Source organism: Canis lupus, chromosome 5, assembly GCF_011100685.1.
Source record: "Canis lupus familiaris isolate Mischka breed German Shepherd chromosome 5, alternate assembly UU_Cfam_GSD_1.0, whole genome shotgun sequence".
Taxonomy (NCBI): Eukaryota; Metazoa; Chordata; class Mammalia; order Carnivora; family Canidae; genus Canis; species Canis lupus.
Window position 1 is genome coordinate 78,172,597 of NC_049226.1, and position 23,413 is coordinate 78,196,009.

General features: G+C 39.4%; 1 pseudogene; it reads right to left on the minus strand.

The window, feature by feature from the left end:
* Positions 1–2,618: 2,618 nt before the first annotated feature.
* Positions 2,619–21,439, minus strand: LOC102155152 (annotated as a pseudogene).
* Between the last annotated feature and the right edge of the window lie 1,974 nt (positions 21,440–23,413).

Genomic DNA, 23,413 nt, shown 5'->3' on the forward strand with positions numbered 1-23,413 from the left:
AAGGAACTTTTCTAGTACCATGCCAAGTCATATATCTCTCCTTCATGTATCTTTTTAATTATGTTTATAATTACCAAACTCCAATGCATCTAAAAAATTAAAGCAATTGACCCAGTATATTAGCATGGTCACCATTATCCTAAGAGCTTTGGTTTCTGTGGTTAGCCATTAAAGTTAGGGAAGACTTACTACGCATCTAGTTAAGCATAATTCTTACTATCAGATAAATTACAGCACATCAATAAAATAGAATGCTATGCTGCCAATAAAACTGAAGCTATAGCTCTATTTTATTATCATATGACATATTAGTAAAAACATATTTGTATTATATATTATATTTCATATAATTATATATTATAATAATGTAAATTTATTTTTTTAATATTTATTTATGATAGGCACACAGTGAGAGAGAGGCAGAGACACAGGCAGAGGGAGAAGCAGGCTCCATGCACCGGGAGCCCGACGTGGGATTCGATCCCGGGTCTCCAGGATCGCGGCCTGGGACAAAGGCAGGCGCTAAACCGCTGCGCCACCCAGGGATCCCTAAATTTATTTTTATTATGATATAAACATTTCAATATTTGTATTATATTTAATATTATATTATTATTTGTATTTTATATTTAATATTATAATATATGATACAATATAATAAATTATAATAGTACAATATTTTAAATTTATTTTACATTATATTATATATTATATATAAATATATAATAATATTGTAAAAAGTGTATATAGGCGTGCCTGGGTCAGTTAAGCTTCTGCCTTTGGCTCAGGTCATGATCCCAGGCTCCATCCTGGAATCCAGCTCACTGCTCAGTGGGGAGCCCACTTTTCCCTCTCCCTCTGCCTGTTACTCTCTCTGCTTGTGCTTGTGCTCTCTCTCTGTGTCAAATAAATAAATAAAATCTTTTTTTTTACAGTGTATATATACACAGAAAAAAGTTGAAGGATAAAAGTAAAATGTGAAAATGGCTACCTTTGGATGGTAGGATTATGGAGCATTTTTACTTTATTATGTTTTGTTTTTGCAATGAACATACTGTACTTTTGGTGGGGGAAAAAGGCATACTTTTTTTAAAAATGTTATTATAATCAAGTTTTATAGATCCAAATGCTAAGGAGATCTTTGTTTTATTTATTTTTAAGTTATTATTGTTTTTGTTTTTTTTTTAAGTAAAACTGTATACCCAGTATGGGGCTGGAACTCACAACCCTGAGATGAAGAGTCACATGCTCTTCTGACTGAGCCAGCCAGGCACCCCAGGAGATTTTGTTTTTATACAGCAACATCCTGAAGGAATTAACAAAACTTTTAGGAAAAAAGAATGCTGGGAGAAAAGATCATTATTTTTATAGTTTTGTTTACTATTGATAACTCATATATCAAATTTAACAAATAATAACAAAAAACAAAAACTAAAGAGGCATCAGCCAGGAGTCAGACCATTCACATGCCAATCCTGGCTGGGTTACTAACTTCATGCTCTAAGAAAGGTGTTTAACATTTCTGGGCCTGTTACTTCAGCTGTCCAATATTTATTTATGACTAGCCTTGTTTGAAAATGGATTCAAAGTGGCTTATTGGCAGGCTGGGTTGCTCAGCGGTTTAGCACCGCCTTCGGCCCAGGGCGTGATCCTGGAGACCCAGAATAGAGTCCCATGTCGGGCTCCCAGCATGGAGCCTGCTTCTCCCTCTACCTGTGTCTCTGCCTCTCTCTCTCTCTCTCTCTCTCTCTCTCTCTCTGTGCCTCTCAGGAATAAATAAATAAAATATTTTTTTTAAAAGTGGCTTATTATCCAAAAGGATCAAATATGTGAAAGTACTTTGGAAAGTATCAAGGATCATTAGAATGTAAGTGTAAATACTTTTTATGCCACCAAATAATTCACCTAAGCCATTTATTGATTGTCCACTACAAGTCACAGTAGTGCATTGTGTCTTACAATTTACAAAAGTGTTTTTATATACATTGATTCATTTGCTCCTCACCTGTCATGAGCTTGTAAATTATACAGGCATTATACCACAGCAGTTAAAAGTGTTGGTTTCTGGTGCTAGACTGCCTGGGTTTAAAAAGCTGCTCTTGGGGCAGCCTGGGTGGCTTAGCGGTTTAGCGCTGCCTTCAGCCCAGGGCCTGATCCTGGAGACCTGGGATCAAGTCCCACCTCAGGCTCCATGCATGGAGCCTGCTTCTCCCTCTGCCTGTGTCTCTGCCTCTCTCTCTTTCTGTGTCCCTCATGAAAAAATAAATAAAATCTTTTTTTAAAAATGCTGCTCTTCCTCTCTTTATTGTGTGACTTGCAGCAAGTTACCTAACGTATCTGAGGATTTCTGAACCCCATTGTACCCATCTATAAAGTGAAGTCAATAATAGTAGTGACATTGGCATCTTAAAGCTGGTGTCATTATCAAATGAGCCAATACACTTAAAGTACTAAGAACAGTGGCAGGCATATAGTAAGGCCTCAATAAATATGAGCTTTCTCTAGGATAAATATTATCTAAATTTTAGCATAGTTCTCAGGGAACTTGGCAGGGCCACTCTCACTGTTCGGTGTGCATGCTGCTTCTGTAAAAGCTAACTGAAAAACACTGAATGCCATTTTCACTTTTCACTTTTTTTTTTTTTTTTTTGGTAGAAGTGAAAATCTTCAGATCTCCTTTGGTTATCGAAAACAGGTACTAACATAGGTCATTCATAAAAGTGAAGTGGTCTAATGTGAACTTTTGAAAAGTGAGTGGTAACTGTATATCTCATAGCCTATAATCATTTAATAAATGTACTGCCCGAGACTTTTCACTATACCACATTGTCCTAGGTGCACAGAATCTGTAATAGACTTTTCAAAAGAGACTGTCATACCTCTCTTAACCTCACTAAGGAAAACTAGATTTTAAAAAATCCTCAAACACAAAAATATCATGATATTATCATTCGGCAGATAAATCCTAGTCCTAAAAGAAGCAGAAAAATGAGGTCATTGGGCACCAAAACAGTGAAAGAGGTCTTTTTTAAAGACATCTGTGGTACCAGAAGGGGACCTTCTTTTTTGGGCTTAGATGTAGTGGGGTTCTCAAATGACTCAGTATCAGCAGCTGAAACCATACGATTTTACAGCACATAGGGAAAGCTCTCCCTGCAGAAATGTGGTGAGCATCTTTCATGAGGAACTTTTTCTGCTTCTCCACGTGCCAGAGACCTCAGCCGAGAAAGGAGAGCGAAGGAGATACAACCCTGTAGGAAATACAGTGACAGTGACGTGAGTCAAAGAGGCAGCTCCACTCCTTTGAGTCACCCGAATCTATAAATAAACCTGAAAGTCAGAGAGAAATTAGTCCCTCTGTTGTTTATGTAATGTTTTCACAAAAAAGCATTTTTACAATTCTTTTAAGCATGGTTCCCTACTCACAATTTATCCCGCCTTGAGAAAAAGGTTTAGGAATTAATCTTTCAGTTGTGACAAAAGAGGTAGAAATAATGTAAAAATTGAAACTCTAATAGCCAACTCCATATGGTCTTTGACCTCCTACCAAGACCATTAGGAAATGTAGTATATACATACTCCTTCAAAGTAAAGACCAAAGCCCACAGGATACAAGGTTCACCCAAGCTCCTTCTTTGCTTTAGACATTTCTTAAAAGAGGCAGTCCAGAGGACCATTCAAGAAGTTTCATGTCACAATATTTTCTTTTTCGTGGAGTACTTATATTTGGTGTAAATGATTCTGTATTATGTTGGCACTTTTGGAGTGAAACTCTCACCAGATATGTGAGATTGCAACCAATTCAAACCCCAACTTGAGGAAATAGTGCCATTCTCTAGTTTAGGAAAGACAAAACCGTGGCCACCAGAGAGGGACGCACCGTCCAGAAACACAGCAGGGCTCTGACTCATTTCCTATTCAAGTAATTTTAGTTTCTTAATATGGGCACCATGATTTGCCTAGAAAATTCTGTGGCAAATTGGTTTTGTTGTTCTTTAAGTGCGTAGCCCCATATTTACTCCTCTAAAATCAGGCAGATCTACAGTTGGCTTTAAAATTAGCCTGGGAAGGGGCACCTGGGTGGTTTAGCTGGTTGAGCATCTGACTTTTTTTTTTTCATAAGTGTCTGACTCTTGATCTCAGCTCTTCTTTTTTTCAAAAAACATTTTATTTATAAGATTTTTATTTATTTATTCATGAGAGACACACGGAGGGAGAGAGAGGCAGAGGGAGAAGCAGGCTCCATGCTGGGAGCCTGATGTGGGACTCAATCCTGGGTCTCCAGGATCACGCTCTGGGTAGAAGGCAGGCGCTAAACTGCTGAGCCACCCAGGGATCCCTCAGCTCAGGTCTTGATATCATGTTCATGGGTTTGATCCTGTGGTCATGGATTCGAGCCCTTGGGTTGGGCTCCACACTGGGCATGGAGCCTACTTTAAATAAAATAAAATAAAATAAAATAAAATAAAATAAAATAAAATAAAATAAAATAAAATAAAATAAAATAAAATAAAATAATAAAATAAAGCAAAACAAAACAAAATAAGCCTGTGAAATCCAAGAAGTGTTGAGACATACACAGTAATTGACGCAGCAATGTCCTGGTACCCAGTTGAGGAAACACCCCAAAATCCTCAACCAAACTGCTTATATATTCCAGAGGATGATCTAGGAGTGATCATCCAAAGAGGTGCCAGAGTGAGGCGCTATACCCCATAGGCAAGGCAGCCAGCTTGCTGTGCAAGTGGGTCCCTGGCCTTGGATTTGGAAAATCCTTCCTCAGACTCCATAGTCCTTGAATGAACGTGCTTTTTATGAGGAGGAGAAAATCCTACAATGAAACATTCAAGATCAAACTGATTTTTTTAAAGAGAGAAGTTGGTTTACAAGTATCACTTTGTCACCTATAAAAGGGGCAATGCAAACTCTCCTAGACACATAAAATAGGATATTGAAATAAAGATTTTGCATAACCAATAACTGCACTTAAAAATTAATTTGGGGGCACCTGGGTAGCTCAGTTGGTTGAGTGTCTGATTTGGTTTCAGCTCAGATCACGATCTCATGGGTCATGGGATTGAGCCCCATGTCCAGGTCCATGCTCAGAAGGAAATCTGTTTCTCCCTTTTCTTCTGCCCCTGCTCCCTGTTCATGCTCTCCCCCTCTCTCTCAAATGAATAAATAAATCTTTAATAAGCTGCCCCCTGCTCATGCTCTCTCCCTCTCTCTCTCAAATGAATAAATAAATCTTTAATAAAATAAAATAAAAATTAATTTAGGGGCACCTGGGTCAGCCAGCTGACCAGGTCATGATCTCAGTGTCTCAGGATGGAGCCCTGCAGTGGGCTCCAAGCTCAGCGGGAAAGCTGCTTGTCCCTCTCCCCTTCCCACTCCTTCACCCCTCCCCCATCTCACTCATGCTCTCTTTCTCTCAAAAAAATAAATAAAATCTTTTTAAAAATTAATTTGGCATTTTGCTGAGAACCTAAAACTGCTCTACAACATAAAGGCTATTAAAAAGAAAAATAAAGGGTAGCCCCGGTGGCGCAGCAGTTTAGTGCCGCCTGCAGCCCAGGGCGTGATCCTGGAGGCCTGGGATCGAGTCCCACGTCAGGCTCTCTTCTCTGTATGGTGCCTGCTTCTCCCTCTGCCTGTCTCTGCCTCCCTCTCTGTGTCTCTATGAATAAATAAATAAAATCTTAAAAAAAAAAAATAAGGACGCCTGGGTAGCTCAGTGGTTCAATATCTGCCTCAGGTCATGATCTTGGGTCCTGGGATCAAGTCTCACATTGGGCTCCCTTTGAGGAGCCTACTTCCCCCTCTGCTATGTCTCTGCCTCTCTCTCTGTGTGTCTCTCATGAATAAATAAAATCTTAAAAAAGAAAGAGAAAGAAAGAAAGGAAGAAAGAAAGAAAGAAAGAAAGAAAGAAAGAAAGAAAGAAAGAAAGAAAGAAAGAAAGAAAGAAAGAAAGAAGAAAGAAAGAAGAAAGAAAGAAAAACAAGGGTGCCTGTGGTTCAGTTGGTTAAGCATCAAACTTTTGATCTCAGCTCGGGAGTGAGCTGGAGCCCTGCATTGGGCATACAGCCTGCTAAAAACAAAAGCAGCTGTACAAGAAACAAAATAATTAATCTGACCATCTAGTTTTCTCAGCCTCTCCTTTATCCAATCTCATAGAGTCACTAATATTTAGCCCACTAGAACTTAGCAAATAGAAACTGAAAAGGAAACTAATATCTATTGAGTACATACTAAGTGCTAAAGAGCTTTACATACATTATTTCTTTTCATTCTCATTATTGTCTCCATTTTACAGGTAAGAAAAAAGAGGCTCACAGCTAGTAAGTGGCAGAGCCCAGACATACCAGATTCAAGGATTTCCTAACAACACCTCTCATTCACTCTGTGCTTACTCATTCTTTCTTTAAAATATTCATTTTTGTTTATTTATTTTTTGTAAAGATTTCATTTATTTGTTCATGAGAGACACAGAGAGAGGCAGAGACACAGGCAGAGGAAGATGCAGGCTCCATGCAAGGAGCCTAATGTGGGACTCGAACCCATGAATCCAGGATCATGCCCTGGGCCAAAGGCAGGCATCCAACTGCTGAGCCACTCAGGCATCCCTAAAATACTCATTTTAAAAAATATTTTATTTATTTATTTATTTATTTATTTATTTATTTATTTATTCTAGAGGTGGGTAGAGGAGCAGAGTGAGAGGGACAAGTAGACTCAGTGTTGGGCTCTGTACTCAATCGCACGACCCTGAGATCATGACCTGGGCCAAAACCAAGAGCCGGACGCTTAACCAACTGGGCCACCCAGGCACCCCCAAAATACTCATTTTTAAAAAGATACATATTTCTCTAGTTTCCTTGCTCTCTTATTCACATCCAACAGGAGGTACCATTTACCAAAAATCTTACAGTTAATAAGTGGGTAGGGTTTAAATACACACCATTCTGCCTCCCTGAGAAAAGTGATACTTATGAAAGAAATAAGGACCCAGGAGAAAACAATTTATTGACTATAATTAATAAAAATTTTTAGGTCAGGAATCTTCATCTAATATTTAAAAAATGTTTAAAGACTTTATTTATTTGAAAGAGAGAGTGAGGGAGAGAGTATGAGGTGGGGGAGGGGGAGGGGCAGAGGGAAAGGGAGAAGCAGGCTCTCTGCTGAGCAGGGAGGCCCATGTTGGGCTGGATCCTAGGACCCTGGGATCATGACCTGAACTGAAGGCAGATGTTTAACCAACTGAGTCAACCAGGCGCCCCTAAGATTTATAAATTTTAAAAGACAGGAATAATTTTATGTGTATGTACAAACAGACACACACACACATTATTACGGACAGAGAACCATAGACTTTAAGAGATGGGAGGGATTGTAAATGAGAAAACTTCAGACCCACACATGTGTAGCCATATTAAAATTTGTGCTGAATAGCTCTGATTCCCAATTAATTGCCCAATCCAAGACCAAGGAATTATGTGGTTTTCTTCAGCATTTCAAGTCTCCGGTTAAAATCTTCAAAATTGACTTCCTCAGAACCATAAGGGTCAATGGATAGGCTCACTTAAGGGTTTATATTGGGCAAATCAGGTAGCATAAAGTTATCAAAACCAATCTTGGATCTTGATTCTGGCTTTGGAAAAGTTGGGGGGTTGAGTCTTGGACCTGTTCATTTCATTTTGTTTTTAAAGATTTTATTTCTTTATTCATGAGAGACACAGAGAAAGAGAGAGGCAGAGACACAGGCAGAGGGAGAAGCAGGTTTCCTGCAAGGAGCCCGATGCAGGACTCGATCCCGAATTCCGGGATCATGCCTTGAGCCAAAGGAAGACGCTCAACTGCTGAGCCACCCAGGCGTCCCTGGACCTGTTCATTTCAATACATATAATTAAAAGTCACAATAATACAGTCTTCCAGAAAGAAATCCCAGCCTCAAAGACAGTAGGCTATTATGACTTTTGAGAGTGCAGCATATAATCTGGCTGGCGAACGACATAACTCTTCTATCATGCAAATGGTGGTAGTGGTAAAATCTTTTTGGCCCTTACTTCAAGGACAATCTGGACTCTTTAAAAAGGCACACTTTTTCAAACTATGTGCCGTTATGATCCAGTGTGGTAGTGGTTTTAAAACTTCTTTGTGCTAAAGATCTCTCTGAGATCCACATCCAGTTTGAAAACTGTTAGCTATTATAAAGGAACCCACTGTACTTCTAGTGAATCAGTAATAACCTTCTCTCACCTATGGAGGAACAGTCTTTTCCTCCATAGTTTCAAGTGAGTTTCAAATGGGGCTTACACTTACAACTCTGAGATCAAGACCTGAGCTGGGACCAAGGGTCAAACCCTTAACTCTCTGAGCCACCCAGGCACCCTGAAGAATTGTCTTATAACAACTGGAAAACTTCAACAAATACTAAGCAATTCCAGTTTCTACGAGAATTCCCCATACTTTCTAGGAACCAGTGAAGGAAGCAAATCGTTCTTCTTTTTTTTTTTTTTTAATTTTTTTATTTATTTATGATAGTCACACAGAGAGAGAGAGAAGCAGAGACATAGGCAGAGGGAGAAGCAGGCTCCATGCACCAGGAGCCCGACGTGGGATTCGATCCTGGGTCTCCAGGATCACGCCCCGGGCCAAAGGCAGGCGCTAAACCGCTGCGCCACCCAGGGATCCCTAAATCGTTCTTCTTATAGGAGTTACTCTGAAAGAAAAAAAGATCACTGGGATATGGTTGGAGTTCCAAACATATTTTTTCATAGTAAGTTTTCAATAAATATTTCATAAAAATAACTTTATCACAGTCAAGCTTCATTCTTCTGAAGGTGATTTTTTCTTTTTATGCCTTCTGGAAATTAGCTTTAGGAGTGGCTATGAGTTTTGCTTCTTATGTCACCTGTGGTCTCCTACAAGAATTGGGAAATCTTTTATCTTTAAGCTTGGAGATGCTACTTGTGAAAGATGATTCAGTTTAATAAAGTCACTAGGCTTTTTCTCCATCAAATAAATGGCAAGGAGAAAAGGACAAGCCAGGAAGAAGAAAGTGTTAGGATGAAAAGATGAAAAAATATATCAACCAAATAAAATGTGTAGATCTTTTTGGATCTTGATTTCAACAAAATAACTGTAAAAAATGCATTTTTGAGACAATCAGCAAAATATAATGTGGATCAAGTATTATATAATACTAAGGAACTATTTTTCATTGTATTGGGCATCATAATGGCATTGTTTTATATTATAAAAACAAAAGGTATGTGTTAGAAATATACACTGAAGTATTTACAGGTGAAATTATATGTCTGAAATTTGCTTTAAATTCCTTCTTCTCGGGATCCCTGGGTGGCGCAGCGGTTTGGCGCTTGCCTTTGGCCCAGGGCGTGATCCTGGAGACCCGGGATCGAATCCCACATCGGGCTCCCGGTGCATGGAGCCTGCTTCTCCCTCTGCCTGTGTCTCTGCGCCTCTCTCTCTCTCTGTGACTATCATAAATAAATAAAAATTTAAAAAAAATTAAATTCCTTCTTCTCTACCAAAACAAGTGTCAGGAAGAGAGAAAGAGAAAAGAAATAAAAGAAGCAGAATGTTGACAACTGTTAAAACTGACGGGTATATGGAAGTTCATTGTATTATTCTAATTTTCTATATTTTTAAATTTTCCATAATTAAGTTTTCTTTCTCATTTTTAAAGTTTTTTTTAAAGATTTTATTTATTTATTCATGAGAGACACAGAGAGAGAGAAGGAGATGCAGAGACATAGGCAGAGAGAGAAGCAGGCTCCGTGCAGGGAGCCCTATGTGGAACTCAATCCCAGGACTCCAGGACCATACCCTGGGCCAAAGACAGATGCTCAACCGCTGAGCCACCCAGGAGTCCCATTTTTTGTTTTAATTCCAGTTAATTTTATACAGTGTTATATTAGTTTCAGGTATACAATGTAGTGATTCAACACTTCCATACATCACCCAGGGCTCATCACAAGTGCACTCCTTAATCCTCATCACTTATTTCACCCATCCCCCTTATCTTCCCTCTGATAACCAACAGTTTGTTCTCTATTGTTAAAAGTCTGTTTCTTGGGACATCTGTGTGGCTCAGCAGTTGAGCATCTGCCTTCAGCTCAAGGCGTGATCCTGGAGTCCCAGGATAGAGTCCCACATCGGGCTCCCTACATGGAGCCTGCTTCTCCCTCTGCCTATGTCTCTGCCTCTTTCTCTGTGTCTCTCATGAATAAATAAATAAAATATTTTTTAAAAGTCCATTTCTTGGGGTGCCTGGGAGGCTCAGTCAGTTGAGCATCTATCTACCTTCAGCTTAGGCTGTAATCGCTGAGACCTGGGATCAAACCCCTGCGTGGAGCTGTCTGCTTTGTGGGGAGTCTGATCCTCCCTCTGCCTCTCCTCCTGCTTGTGCCCTCACTCTCTCTCAAATAAATAAATAAATAAATAAATAAATACATCTCTTTAAAAAAAGGAGTGTTTTTTGGTTTGTCTCTCTCTTCTTTTTTCCTTCTGCTAATTTTTTTTCATAAATTCCACATATGAGTGAAGTCACATGGTATTTGTCTTTCTCTGAATGACTTATAGCAGCATTATTTACAACACCAAGATATAGAAGCAGCCCCAGTGTCCATCAACTGATGAATGGATAAAGAAGATTTTATATATATATATATATAAACACACACACACACTGGAATATTATTCAGTCATAAAAGGAATGAAATCTTGCCATTTGCAGTGACATGGATGGAGCTAGAGATTATCACTCTTTTTTATTTTAAATCAGAGGACTTGCATTCCAAGACTGGAAGCTGAGCAATACACAACGTGTGGTTCAAATAATTTCAACAAGGAAAATCAGGGTTAAATTATGTTGAAATATAAAATCTTTTTTTAAAAGATTTTAATTTATTTGAGGGAGAGAATGAACACTGGGGAGGGGCAGAGGGAGAGAAGAGAAACAGATGCCCCCCTGAACAGGTAGCCCAATGTGGGGCTTGATCCCAGGACCCTGGAATCATGACCTGAGCTGAACGCAGATGCTTAACCAACTGAGCCACCCAGGCACCCCTAAAATAGAAAATCTTAAAAAAAAGAGTTTCATGGCCCAGAAATGCCTACCAAGGTAAAAAGAATAAAACAATTTCTCTTTACTTCATAGAGAAGGAATAGAGAATAAAGAAAATTAATGTCTATGGCTCTTTAACTTTTATTTATTTGACTTCTCCAGATTTATGTATACAAACTATTGAGATTTTTATATTATTTTCAACAAGAGAGTAAAGTGTTTTCACTACAAATAAATTAATATTGAAACATAAGTCTAAGTCACTGTATGTTAAAGGCTTTCAGATTTGTCCAGCTCATAAAAATGTTCCTTGCTGTCCATATTGCGGTATTGTCAGGAGGTTGATAAAAGACTATAGGCCCATTTCTCATGAGTTCAGCATAAAAACACATCAAATGTCAGTTAAATGACTGTAAATATGCCCCCCAGGTTTACAAAACTTCACAGAGATTACTGTACTGTTCAAAAAGCTCACAGAAATATACACTACCACTACCTGTAGTATCATTCCAGATTCAGTTTCTCTTTCTGTACTGACCTTTCTTTCAGTAGGAAGGCATGAGAAACAAGGTGCTAGGGATCTCATAGGAAAGGGCCCCGGTACAGAGACTGGTGATGCCCGAAGTGGATCAAACCAGTTCCACCTGTTCTCCAAGAGCACCTTTCTTGATATCCTCAGTAAATTCAATACTGACCAGGTCTGTTGGTGCTTCAGCCTGAGGCAAGAGGGTAAGAATCATATTACATTCTCATTTTATCACACATTTGCTTATTGCATACCCACTACATGCAAAAATTCTTTTTTTTGAAGGGTATAACACATGTCTGTTAGTTAATTAATTAATTAATTTTTAAAGTTTTTTGTTTATTCATTTGAGAGAGAGAGAGCGAGTACATGAGAGAGCACAGACTAGGGGGAGGAGCAGACTCCCCAACGAGCAGGGAGCCCCCTGGAGGTAGAGCTCAATCCCAGGACCCTGAGATCATGCCCTGTGTCAAAGGGAGACACCCAACCAACCTAGCCACCCAGGCGCTCCCATGAGCAAAGAGACGTGATTCCTGCCTTCATGAAGCTTAGACTCCAGTGTAAGTCAATGACAGTTAAAGCAACCTTCAAGCTTCTGGCCCACAAGCTTCTTTTTTTCTTTTTAAGATTTTATTTATTCATGAGAGACACAGAGAGAGGCAGAGACACAGGCAGAGGGAGAAGCAGGCTCCACGCAGGGAGCCCGACGTGGGACCTGATTCCCAGACTCCGGGATCATGCCCTGAGCCGAAGGCAGACACTCAACCGCTGAGCACCCAGGTGTCCCCCACAAGCTTCTTCTTTCTCTCTCTTCCAATAACTATATTTTGAGTGCCTATGAGATCAGACCCTGTGGTACATCAATGATTAAGAGCTACACATAAATATGTATAGATAGGTCTACGAGAGAGTTTATCAAACTTTAGCGGTGGTAAACTCCGGATTTATTAATTTGCTTGACAGAATCTATTGGCCACTTACTGTAAAGTCAGTACAGTGCTAAGGATGCTACAGTGAACAAAACAGACAAGAGTTTCTGTCCACATACAACTGATATCCCCGTGGAAGAAACAGATAATAAACAAGATCACTAAGTGAACTGTACAGTACGTCAGAGATAAAAGCAATAGAGAAAAAACATAAAGCAGAGAAGAGGGAAGAGGTGACATTTCAGAGAAGGTAGCTAGGAAGTGACTTCCAGAGAAGAGAACATGTAAGTACAGACCTGAAGGAAGTGAGGGAGAGATGGGGCCGATTAGCCAGAGAACACAGAGTACTGAAAGTACAAAGGTCCTGAGGTGGGAACCAGCATGCGTGTTTGAAGAAGCACAAGGAGGCCGGTGTGGCTGAGGCAGAGTAAATAAGAGGGAGAGTAGAAAGAAAGAGGTCAGTGAGAAGAGGTGAGAGTGCATGTGGGCAGCCTCCTTGATGAGAACAAAGTTGCTGCCTGTCATTCTAAGTGAAATAAAAAGCCAATTGACAGTGGCACCTGGGTGACTCAGTCAGTTAAGCATCTGACTTCAGCTCAGGGCAGCATCTCAGGGTCCTGGGATTGAGCCCCACCCCAAATCTGGCTCAGCCAAGAGTCTGCTTCTCCTTCTCCCTCTGCCTCTCCCTCCCAACTCATGCTCTCATTCTTAAATAAAATAATTAAAATAAATAAATAAATAATAAATATCTTAAAGCCAAAGGAAAGGCTTTAAATGCATAAGAGTGACATGATCTGACTTAGGTACTAACCAGGTCTCTACTATATTGAACCTCAGTTAATAGGAAGAGGAGCAGAGGCAGGAAAACCAGTTAAGAGGCTATTGCAGTCATCCAGGCAAGAGATTATTGTAGATTAGATAGATGTGCTGTGAGTGGAAGTGGTGAGAAGTAGTAGGATTCTGGATAGATTTAGAAGGTAGACTGGTTACTTTACAGATTTGCTGAAGATTGGTCAGTGGCTATGGGTAGGGAGAAGGGGTAGAGTCAAGGAAAATATAAAGATTTTGCCCTAGCATGAAATTGCCATGAACTATAGAGTAGGTCCTTGAAGGGGTGAGAGAACCTTTGGACATGTTAAGTTTGAGATGTCTCTGAAACATCCAGGTAAAGATGTCAAGAAGGTGAGTGGCTATCTTAGCTTGGAGTTCATATCAAGCTAGAGGTCTTAGCTAGTAATATACATGTGGAAGCCCTCACCCTAAAGATGGGATTGTAAACCATGAGGTAGGATGAAATCACCTAAAGAAGAGAGAAGAAAGAGAACAAGTCTAGAGATTGACCTCTTGGGTACATCTCTCATGGCATTTCATGTGGCTTTTACTTCTTCAAAGTCCCTTTCTGTGTTGTCTAAAGTTTTATAAAGTGTCCTCTTTCAAACAAACCATAGAACTCTTTGGAAGCGAGAGAGCAAAAAGAGAGAAAGTAAAAGAGTCCCGATCAGATAACCACCAAGGAGCAAAGCATCAGAAAAGTGTGCCCCTTAACCATAATCCAACATGGTACATGCCACTTCAGCAGTTCGAAGGTATTAGGGGCATATCTTTCTTGCCCCGAAACACTCCATGACCACCTTTTGGAAGTTTAAATCATTCTCAGTGATGACGATGAAAGCAAAACTTTATTACATTGGCTACGTGCCACGTATTGCATTTAACTTCCTTATTCATATAAACTCATTTATTTTTTTTCATATTAGCTCACTTAATCATCTCAATAAACTTATGAGTCTTGGTAATAATTATTAACTATTATTATCCCCTTTATTAAAGTTCAGAGGACTGAGTCTTTGAAGGGGTAATTCACTTGCCTAAGGTCTCACGGTTAACAAATGGTGAATCTATGATCTGAATATGGGCCATCTCACTACTGAACCCATACTCTCAACCAACACCAAAAGAGAAAGTGCCTTACACCCTAGGATCTTGCAGCTTTTATTCCAAGAGCTCTTTATTAAAATGCAAATTATCCCTGGGATAAAATTGAGGTCTTAAGAACTAAAAATGTTTATACACTTCTTCGTGTATGTGTGTGTTTTTTTTACACACTTCTAAATACATAACACTTCAGATATCTTCATCTTTGTTTTCTACGTTGTTGTTACCAGCTTAGAAGGGTCATGTGACAGCAGAAGTCAAGCTCTGTTAGGAAAAGTATGTAGGTGAAGAAAAGGTGCAAATGTCACCTGCTTTACAATCCTGCCAGAGCTACTCTGGAAGCCACATTCCTAAGCAGAGAAAAAAATATCTTGGTGCACAAAAAATTCTCAGCTTTAAAGTCAAGTCTTCCTTCTTGAAAGTACTCACCATAGTGGTTGCCTCGGGTTTATATGGCACATTATAGTTCTTAGGAATTTCTATCAGGTATTTTTCTACTAGCACCTGGGGTAGAGTGTTCACATTTAACTTATACAGTAGCTGGGGCACTAGGGTGGCTCAGTTGTTGAGTGTCTGCCTTTGGCTCAGGACATGATCCTGGGGTCCTGGGATCGAGTCCCACATCATGCTCCCTGTGGGGAGCCTGCTTCTCCCTCTGCCTGTGTCTCTGCCTCTTTCTGTGTGTCTCTCATGAATAAATAAATAAAACCTTTAAAAAATTTTTACACATTAGCTGCAAGATAAAGAACATAACAGATTTGGTCACACACATCTCTACAAACTCTGAAGCAAAAAGAGTTTAGTTTATATATAAGTCAGCCCTATCCTGGGAAGAAAGAACCTCAAGCCAAGTAAAATAAGGGGAAGAAAATAAGCATAAGAAAAAATATTTTGAATTGAGAAGTCTAATTTTGTAAGTATTTGAATTAAGTCAGAGGTGGTATTCAACATACTTAACCACCAGTACAGTAAGGCACCATCCAACCAGAATTGATACCTTGAAGGCTGAGAATGTCCACAAGCATGAAACAACACTGTAGCTAGATATCTGTGTCTCAGCTGAACGTCAGTCCTGAATTCTATGCGTGTGGTCACGATGTAAAATGTTCCAAAGTTGAAGCTTCCAAGTATATTAACTTCCTTCATATTAACAGGCCAGTTACATTTGGGAAAATGGATGCTTTCTTCATAAAGAAACCATCTCAGCTTGCTTGAGACTAGCTTTTTGATAAGTATCTGAGTCCCCTAGTCCAAAATCTTTATCCAAGTTGCTCTACCTCCAATGCGAAACTTATTTCTAAATATCTTTCAGTCTGCCAAAATTATGTGCCATAAGTTTGTTCATATTTGCTTTTCCTGGACTTACTGGCTTAGAAAAATATATGTCTCTGGAATGGTACTACCTGAGAACTGATGGTTCCAATCTAATTTGTTCAACACAGTTGGCCATATTCTTGGCTATACTTTACACACACCTGCTTAGATACTGGAGCAGACCATCACCAAGAAAGAAAGAAAGGTGAAATTCATGAAGTTATGTATGGCAAATGTGCTGGAGATGAAGAGCCACCAAAAGAGCAAAAATCACTTTCATCTTACCTCACTGGAAGTACATTCTTTTAGCATCAAAACAACAGCAATAGCAACAAAACAAGTGCTTTGCTTTGCTTTTAAATATCTGATAAATGTGATAAACTTAAAAACTCTAATTCTAAACACCTCATAAATTATGATTTCTGTCTCTACACAAAAGAAATCCAGTTTCAGATTTTGTTTTTGTTTTTAGGTAAGGTTTATTTATTTTTTTCTACCATTGCCATTAAAAGAAAAATATTTTTTCACTTAAAGTTGAAGAGAAGGGCAGCTCAGGTGGCTCGGCAGTTTAGTGCTGCCTTTGGCCTGGGGCCTGATCCTGGAGACCTGGGATCAAGTCCCATGTCAGGCTCCCTGCATGGAGCCTGCTTCTCCCTCTGCCTGTGTCTCTGCCTCTCTCTCTCTCTCCCTCTCTCTCTCTCTCTCTCTCTCTCTCTGTCATGAATAAATGGATAAAGTCTTTTTTAAAAATTACGTTAAACAGAAGAAAATACCTTTATGGTTGTCCTTTAAGAGAAGGAGGGCACCTGGGTAGCTCAGTGGTTGAATGTTGGTCTTTGGCTCAGATCGTGATCCTGGGGTTCTGGGATCGAATCCCACATCAGGCTCCCTGCAGGAAGCCCTGCTTCTCCCTCTGCCTGTGTCTCTGCCTCTCTCTCTCTCTCTCTCTCTCTCTCTCTTTGTCTCTCATGAACAAATAAATAAAATCCTTAAAAAAAAGAGAGAGAGAGAAGAAAGGATTCCTCTAACTAATCCCACAATTCCAAACAAATAGCACTAGGGATACCCTTACCTATAGTCGTGCCACAGGCAGTGAAAACTTATTAGACTTACTATTTTCAACTCAGGTACCTCTGAATGGATGTGAGGAGCTGCTCAGATTAGTGTAGATATAGATCGGCCAGACCAGAATCCAGTTTCCTAAGAAAAACACAAAGTTAAGCGACACAGGGTTTTATGCTTCTCTTTCGCCCCAACCCCTGCTTCAAAGGTAGCGCATCCGGGCACTTGGGTGGCTCAGTGGGTTAAATGCCTTCAACTCAGGTCATGATCCTGGGGTCCTGGGATCCAGCCCCTTGTGGAGCTCCCTGTTCAGCGGGGAAGCTGCTTCTCCCTCTCCCTCTGCCTCTTCCCCCTACTCCTGCTCTCTCTCTCTCTCTCTCAAATTAATGAGTAAAATCTTTCATACAAATAAATATTTTAAAGATCTTATTTATTTATTCATGAGAGACACAGAGGCAGAGACACAGGCAGAGGGAGAAGCAGGCTCCCTACAGGGAGCCCAATGTGGGACTGGATCCTGGCACCCCAGGATCACGCCCTGAGCTGAAGGCAGATGCTCACTGAGCCACCCAGGCATCCCAAATAAATAAACAAAATCTTTAAAAAATAGTCTATGGACAATGTTCAAAATATAATGCCAAATAATGTTTAACTGATATTAGAATATGTACATATAAATATATATAACTATATGTGCGCCAATGTATGTGTTTATACACACATAGAAAAATACAGAAATACATATATAAACTGAAAGAAATATACCAAAATTCTTGGTTCCAGATTTGGTGATTTATGGATTCTTTTTTGTCTCTTTTCTACAAGTTTAGGGGGGGAAAAAACAACCATATGGTTCTAAAAATGGCTCTTTAGACTGAAACAGTCTACTTCTTCCTATAAAAATTAGAGGCAATGTCCTTTGGCACGGTCCCAACAAATTAAAGCCCACCTTCTCCCTCACTAGAGGGCAGGGATGCCTTCTCACCCCTATTAGCCTGAGAAATGGTGCAAGTTCCATAGGTCTTACTTTGGCCTGGATCAAGCTAAACCGAGCCAGCAGCAGGTCACAGGACAGCTCTAGGATCTCCATGTCCTCCACGAGGTAGTCTTCTCAGATAATGTGCTCCACTCAGATCCGAGCTTGTTCATCTTTCCCAGCTGCTAGATGGTCAACAATCTCTTTTCTTGTTTTCTGGGACTGCTCAGCTGCAGCACAAAGCACATTTATAGAAAAATGCATGTACGAAGCGGAGTTCGTTGAATAAAAAAGGCAGGTTATGTGATAAGGTAAAACTGTTTTTACAAAAACAATACAAAATGTAAACCATATGTGCATATATTTTTTTAAATTTTATTATATAATAGGTCAGTGGTTCTTAAAGTGTCATCCCCAGATCAGCAACACCAGCATCACCTCGGAACCTGTTAGAAATGCATATTCTTGGGGCCCACCTCAGAAATTCTGAATGAGAAAATCTGGAAGTGAGCCCAGTGATCTGTGTTTGAATAAGCCCTCCAATTCTAACACCTATTGAAGCCTAAGAACTATTGCTTTAAGGGGATGCTTTGTTTTATCCTTTCAGCTTATCCTGCTTTTCTAAAATGTTCTGTAGTGAACATTTATTATTTTTATAGCAAAAGAGTTATTTAAAGATTTTTAAATTTTATTTATTTATTTATTTATTTATTTATTTATTTATTGGAGAGAGAGCACGAGTAGGGATGGGGCAAAGGGACAACCAGACTCCCCACTGAGTGTACTACTAAGTGCAGAGCCCTAAATGGGGCTCAATGCCAGAACCCTAAGATCCTGACCTTAGCTGAAGTCAGATCCTTAAGTGACTGAGCCACTCACATATCCACATAATAAAAAGATTATTTTAAAAAGAAGAACGGGGATCCCTGGATGGCTCAGCGGTTTAGCACCTGCCTTTGTCCCAGGCCATGATCCTGAAGTCCCAGGATCAAGTCCCACATCGGGCTCCCTGCGTGGAGCCTGCTTCTCCCTCTGCCTGTGTCTCTGCCTCTCTCTCTCTGTGTCTCTCATGAATAAATTAAATTTAAAAAAATAAAAAAGAAGAACGCATGAAGTCCTTTGCATTTAAAAAACTGTCCCCAGGGATGTCTGGCTGGTTCAGTTGGTGGATCATGCAACTCTTGATCTCAGGGTTGTGAGTTCGAGCCGCACGTTGGGTGGTAGAGATTACTTAAAAATAAAATTTTAAAAAAATAAAATAAAAAATAAAAAACTGTTTTCATATATACAGTTCCATTTGATCCCTGTAATACTGTGTGTGGTGCATTTGTTATTTGCATTTTATAGCTGAGAAAATTGAGGTACTGAGAGGTTAAATGGCTTGCTCGTGGTCATGCAGTTAGGAGTAACTGAATTAGAACAAAGCCAAATCTTTAGGATGCAAGTTCTTATGCTTTTTCACCATATTATGCCAATAAAATGAACACATAGAGTCATGCTGGGGAGGTAACAAATGTAACCTGTCCCAGGCCAATCCACTGAGATAAGTCTTAGCACCTTGTGTTATGTACCTGATGACTGAGCCTCGGGAAACAGGTGTTCCACAAGTCAGGAGAACTTGAGCCTCCAATATGTAACCTGTCTATTCACCAAGTTATGATCACTTTCTTTTTTTATTTTTTTTTATGATCACTTTCTAATCATGAACAGAGTTACTCTGTCATTGCAAGCAAATCTTGACATGGGACTACTTTTGAATCTGAAATAAACACAAAACTCAGTTCTCAAAAGGTTGCTTAACAACTCCAAAGTAGGAAAATGTTCTCTGCTCTAGACATCATAGGGAAAAGAAATTATAGTAGAAGTGGGCTTGTTTCAGATTAATACTGGACTGTTGTTACATAGCTACAAATATTAGCAAACATTTATGTTGTGCCCGGGTTATAGTTTATGTTACAACTAAAAGGACGCATGGGCATGCAGTTTAAAGTTCACAAGTTGTTTTTTTTTTTTTTTTTTGCCACTAAAGTTCACAAGTTCTTAAAAAAAAAAATCACAAGTTCTATCTACACCATCAATGCCATCATCATTGTTCATGGTAACAATGATGGGTACCAATGGGTTTGCCTAAATTTTATTTGCCTAAGGTTTCTTCTTTAAGCCCCTATTTTCTAAAGAATGCCCAAAAATCAGTTTTGGAAGTTTAAGTAACAGCTGCCTCTCTATCAAGAGATTATAGTAATTCAATAGTAAATACTGCTATTTATGGAGCACTCAGAAAACTGCATGCACATGCAGTATTTATTTTACCCTCCTCATAATCAGAGATCATCGATTTTTCAGTTTATTAAAGGTTAACAGCTCATGTAACCCATTGAAATGAGGAAAAAGCAAGAGGCAACAGAAAATAAGCTGTATTTAAAGAAAAGACATTTGTCAGTTACTACCCCCACTCATGGGTGTAATACTACTTGAGCTGTCACCTGATAGAAGAAATAGCTTCTCTTTTTGGGGGGGGGGGTTGAAAAAAGGTAAGGAAGTCCTTGAGAAAAATTTGCCCAGCAGCTCAAACTTAATAGCTCCTGCACATTTGAAAAAGCTTGACTAGATAAAGTTCTCTGCTTTGGTGAAGAACAGTCCAGTAATCTGGACATTGTTTTGCATTTTAAATCTTTGGAAACTTCTTTTTAAATTAAACTTTTTATTTTGAGATAATTGTAGATTCAAGTGCAGTTTGTAAGAGGTAAATCAGAAAGATCCATAGTACCCCTTGCTTAGTTTTTGGCAAGGGTCATATCTTGCAAAACCAAAATACTGATATTGATACAATCAAGACACAGAACAATCTTTGCAAACTTTCAAGTGATTTGATCACCATAATCATCATTTCCACAAGTCAGGCACATTCCTTTGAATTCCAAAATTGCTAAGTAATGTCTTAGGAGATCTATGGGGTGAGGGAGGGTAGTGCTCAGTGATGAGAGGCAGCTTGCTGTGCTGTCTGGAGTATTTACTCACTTTTTCTTTTTTCCAGGAGCTTTAGGCGATTGACAACAAGTTGCAGGTTGACCCGAAGGCAATCAGCTTTGAAGGCAGAGGTGAACATGATGATTTCACCACAAGGCACAGCAGCTCTCCACTAACCTTGCTGAGCCAGTTTGACAGAGAATGAGTTATCAATGTCATGGGGGCATTAGTTTTTCCATATCTACTTTACTCATTTACGAGGCCCCTGTAAGGAATTCCTGGCTGCTCAGCAGTGGCCTAAATGAACTTCCTTCTCTGTGGCCCAGTTCCCCAGATAGGACTCTTACAATTCAGAGTTAGGTTTCCTTCGGTTTATTCCAATCATCAGTCTTCTGACTGCAACTTTTCAGAGTTCTACAGGAAGTTTCTGATAAAAATGAGAGCTTTTGGCAAGTGTCTGAGGAAGTAGACAACAGATCAAGATTCCTCCCCCCAAAGGATATATTAGTCACTTATGGAGAAATTCCAAGACCTCCCTGCAAATAAAATATTAATGAATTTGAAAGGGAGATCCCCATTGGAATCTGTAGTGGGCACATAACATTAAAAGCGTGTGGAAATAAGGACAGAGAATTGCTCAGAGAAGCAGGTAAAGCAGAAGCTTGAAAACTGCACATTTCTATGTTTGGACATCTAGAAAAGCTTTTGAAAAATAATCTAGGGGCACCTGGGTGGCTCAGCTGGTTAAGTATCTGCCTTCTGCTAGGTCAAGATCTCAGAGTCCTGGGATGGAGCCCTGAATCTGCTCCTTGCTCAGCTGGGAACCCTCTCCCTCTGCTCCCCCTGCTTGTGCTCTCTCGCTCTCTTTCTGTCAAAATAAGTAAATAAGGTCTTTAAAAAAAAGGAATCTAATGGTAGGCACCAACACATTTCTTGGGAAAGATAAATCTGCAAATTATTTCTAGAATTTCAACATATACTTGAGATTAATTGTTATTTCTGCCATTGGCATTCAAAGATAAAGTTCTTTCCTAAAATGACACTTTTACATGCTGAGTGATAAAAGTAAAAAGACATGACAGTTTGAAGAAAAAAAAAAAAGAACACACCTATTCCTCTTGTTATGACACACATGGTTTCCCAAAATGCTAGAACTTCTCTTTGGTCTGATTCCTTAACTTCAAAAAAGAGTTGGGATAGTTGTCTGAACATCCCGCTGTCTGTACCAGAGGTCTAGAAAAATCACAAATGAGGAATTAGGCAACACAGAGAACTAATTTGAAACTCATGCCTGCTTTAGGAGAAGAACCAGCTCAGCCCGGTTTTGTGGTCATTGGTTTTCTTTCAACAGAGTAGCTCAAACTCTCCCATCACACAAATTCAATCTACACACATCAAAGGAATTCAGTGGGAACCCAAGGAAAGAGAAGAGGTAGACAAGACAGATTGAAGTATAACACTGTAGTTCCCAAATGTCTCAAATGCCTTTAAAAGTATCCTTCCCTGGGGGAGGGAAAAAAATTTTTAATGAAAAAAATCTCCTTTCAGTTCTATAGCTCTTAAAACTGTGTGGAAATTAAACTTGGTGAAAAAAAAAATGAAGGACCTTCAACTGAGAGAGATTGAAAACAGGTAACAAATAGGCAAAACCACAGAAGAGTAGAAATGAGGAAATGGGACCAAAAAAGAAAATTAGCAAGGAGAGTCTCCCAGTTTGAGTATCCTTGTAAAATGTCATTCAATAACTATATATTAGGCCAGTTTACAGTGAATAAGGCCCTGGGCTTAACTTACCATAAATAACTTACATAGGGAGTTACCCAGATTCCAGAGATTAGTACAGAGTTTTGGAGAAATGAGGTAACTTTTAGTTATTTTAGTCTTAAATCTAAAAACTATGTTAGTTTACTCATCACTAATATTCCTGTCAAATTGTCACCTTGGAGCTTCCTACCATCAATATGTAGGACCAAACAAATGAAGATTGCTTGGAATAAAGAGTTCTAGAAGAGAATACAGCAGAGATACGACCCATTCTTTTGGGACTGCCCCACCAAACGAGGAAATCACCTGTGCCTCGCCAATCAGAACATCCTGTTTGTGTGTGTGTGTGTGTGTGTGTGTGTGTTTGTTTGTTTGTTTTTTTAATCAGAAACGCCTTTGCACTATGTAATCATGTTAACGGCTGGTAGCCAAAAAATTCTTTTTGGTTGCATCTACCTGAGTCTGCTCTTTCAATTTTGTCTGAAACCCCAGCTGTCTGAGAGCATATCTTAAACCTGGAGGAAATGGCTTTCCTTGAATACACCTGGATGATTCAAGGGTCTCTATCTTGGCAGATTTTTAAAATATTTGAATTTGTTGATATGGAAAAAACTGGCAAAGACAGCAGTATGTATTGTCATTTTTTAAAGATTTTATTTATTTATTTGAGAGAGAGAGAGCAAGGTGGGAGGAGCAGAAGGAAAGGGAGAAGCAAACTCCCCATTAAGTAGGGAGCCCCATCCCAGAATCCTGAAATCATGACCTGAGCTGAAGGCAGCTGCTTAACTGAGTCAACTAGGTGCCCTGCATATATCATTTTGATGTTCAAAAAAGAGTATAGACTTGTTTTTCT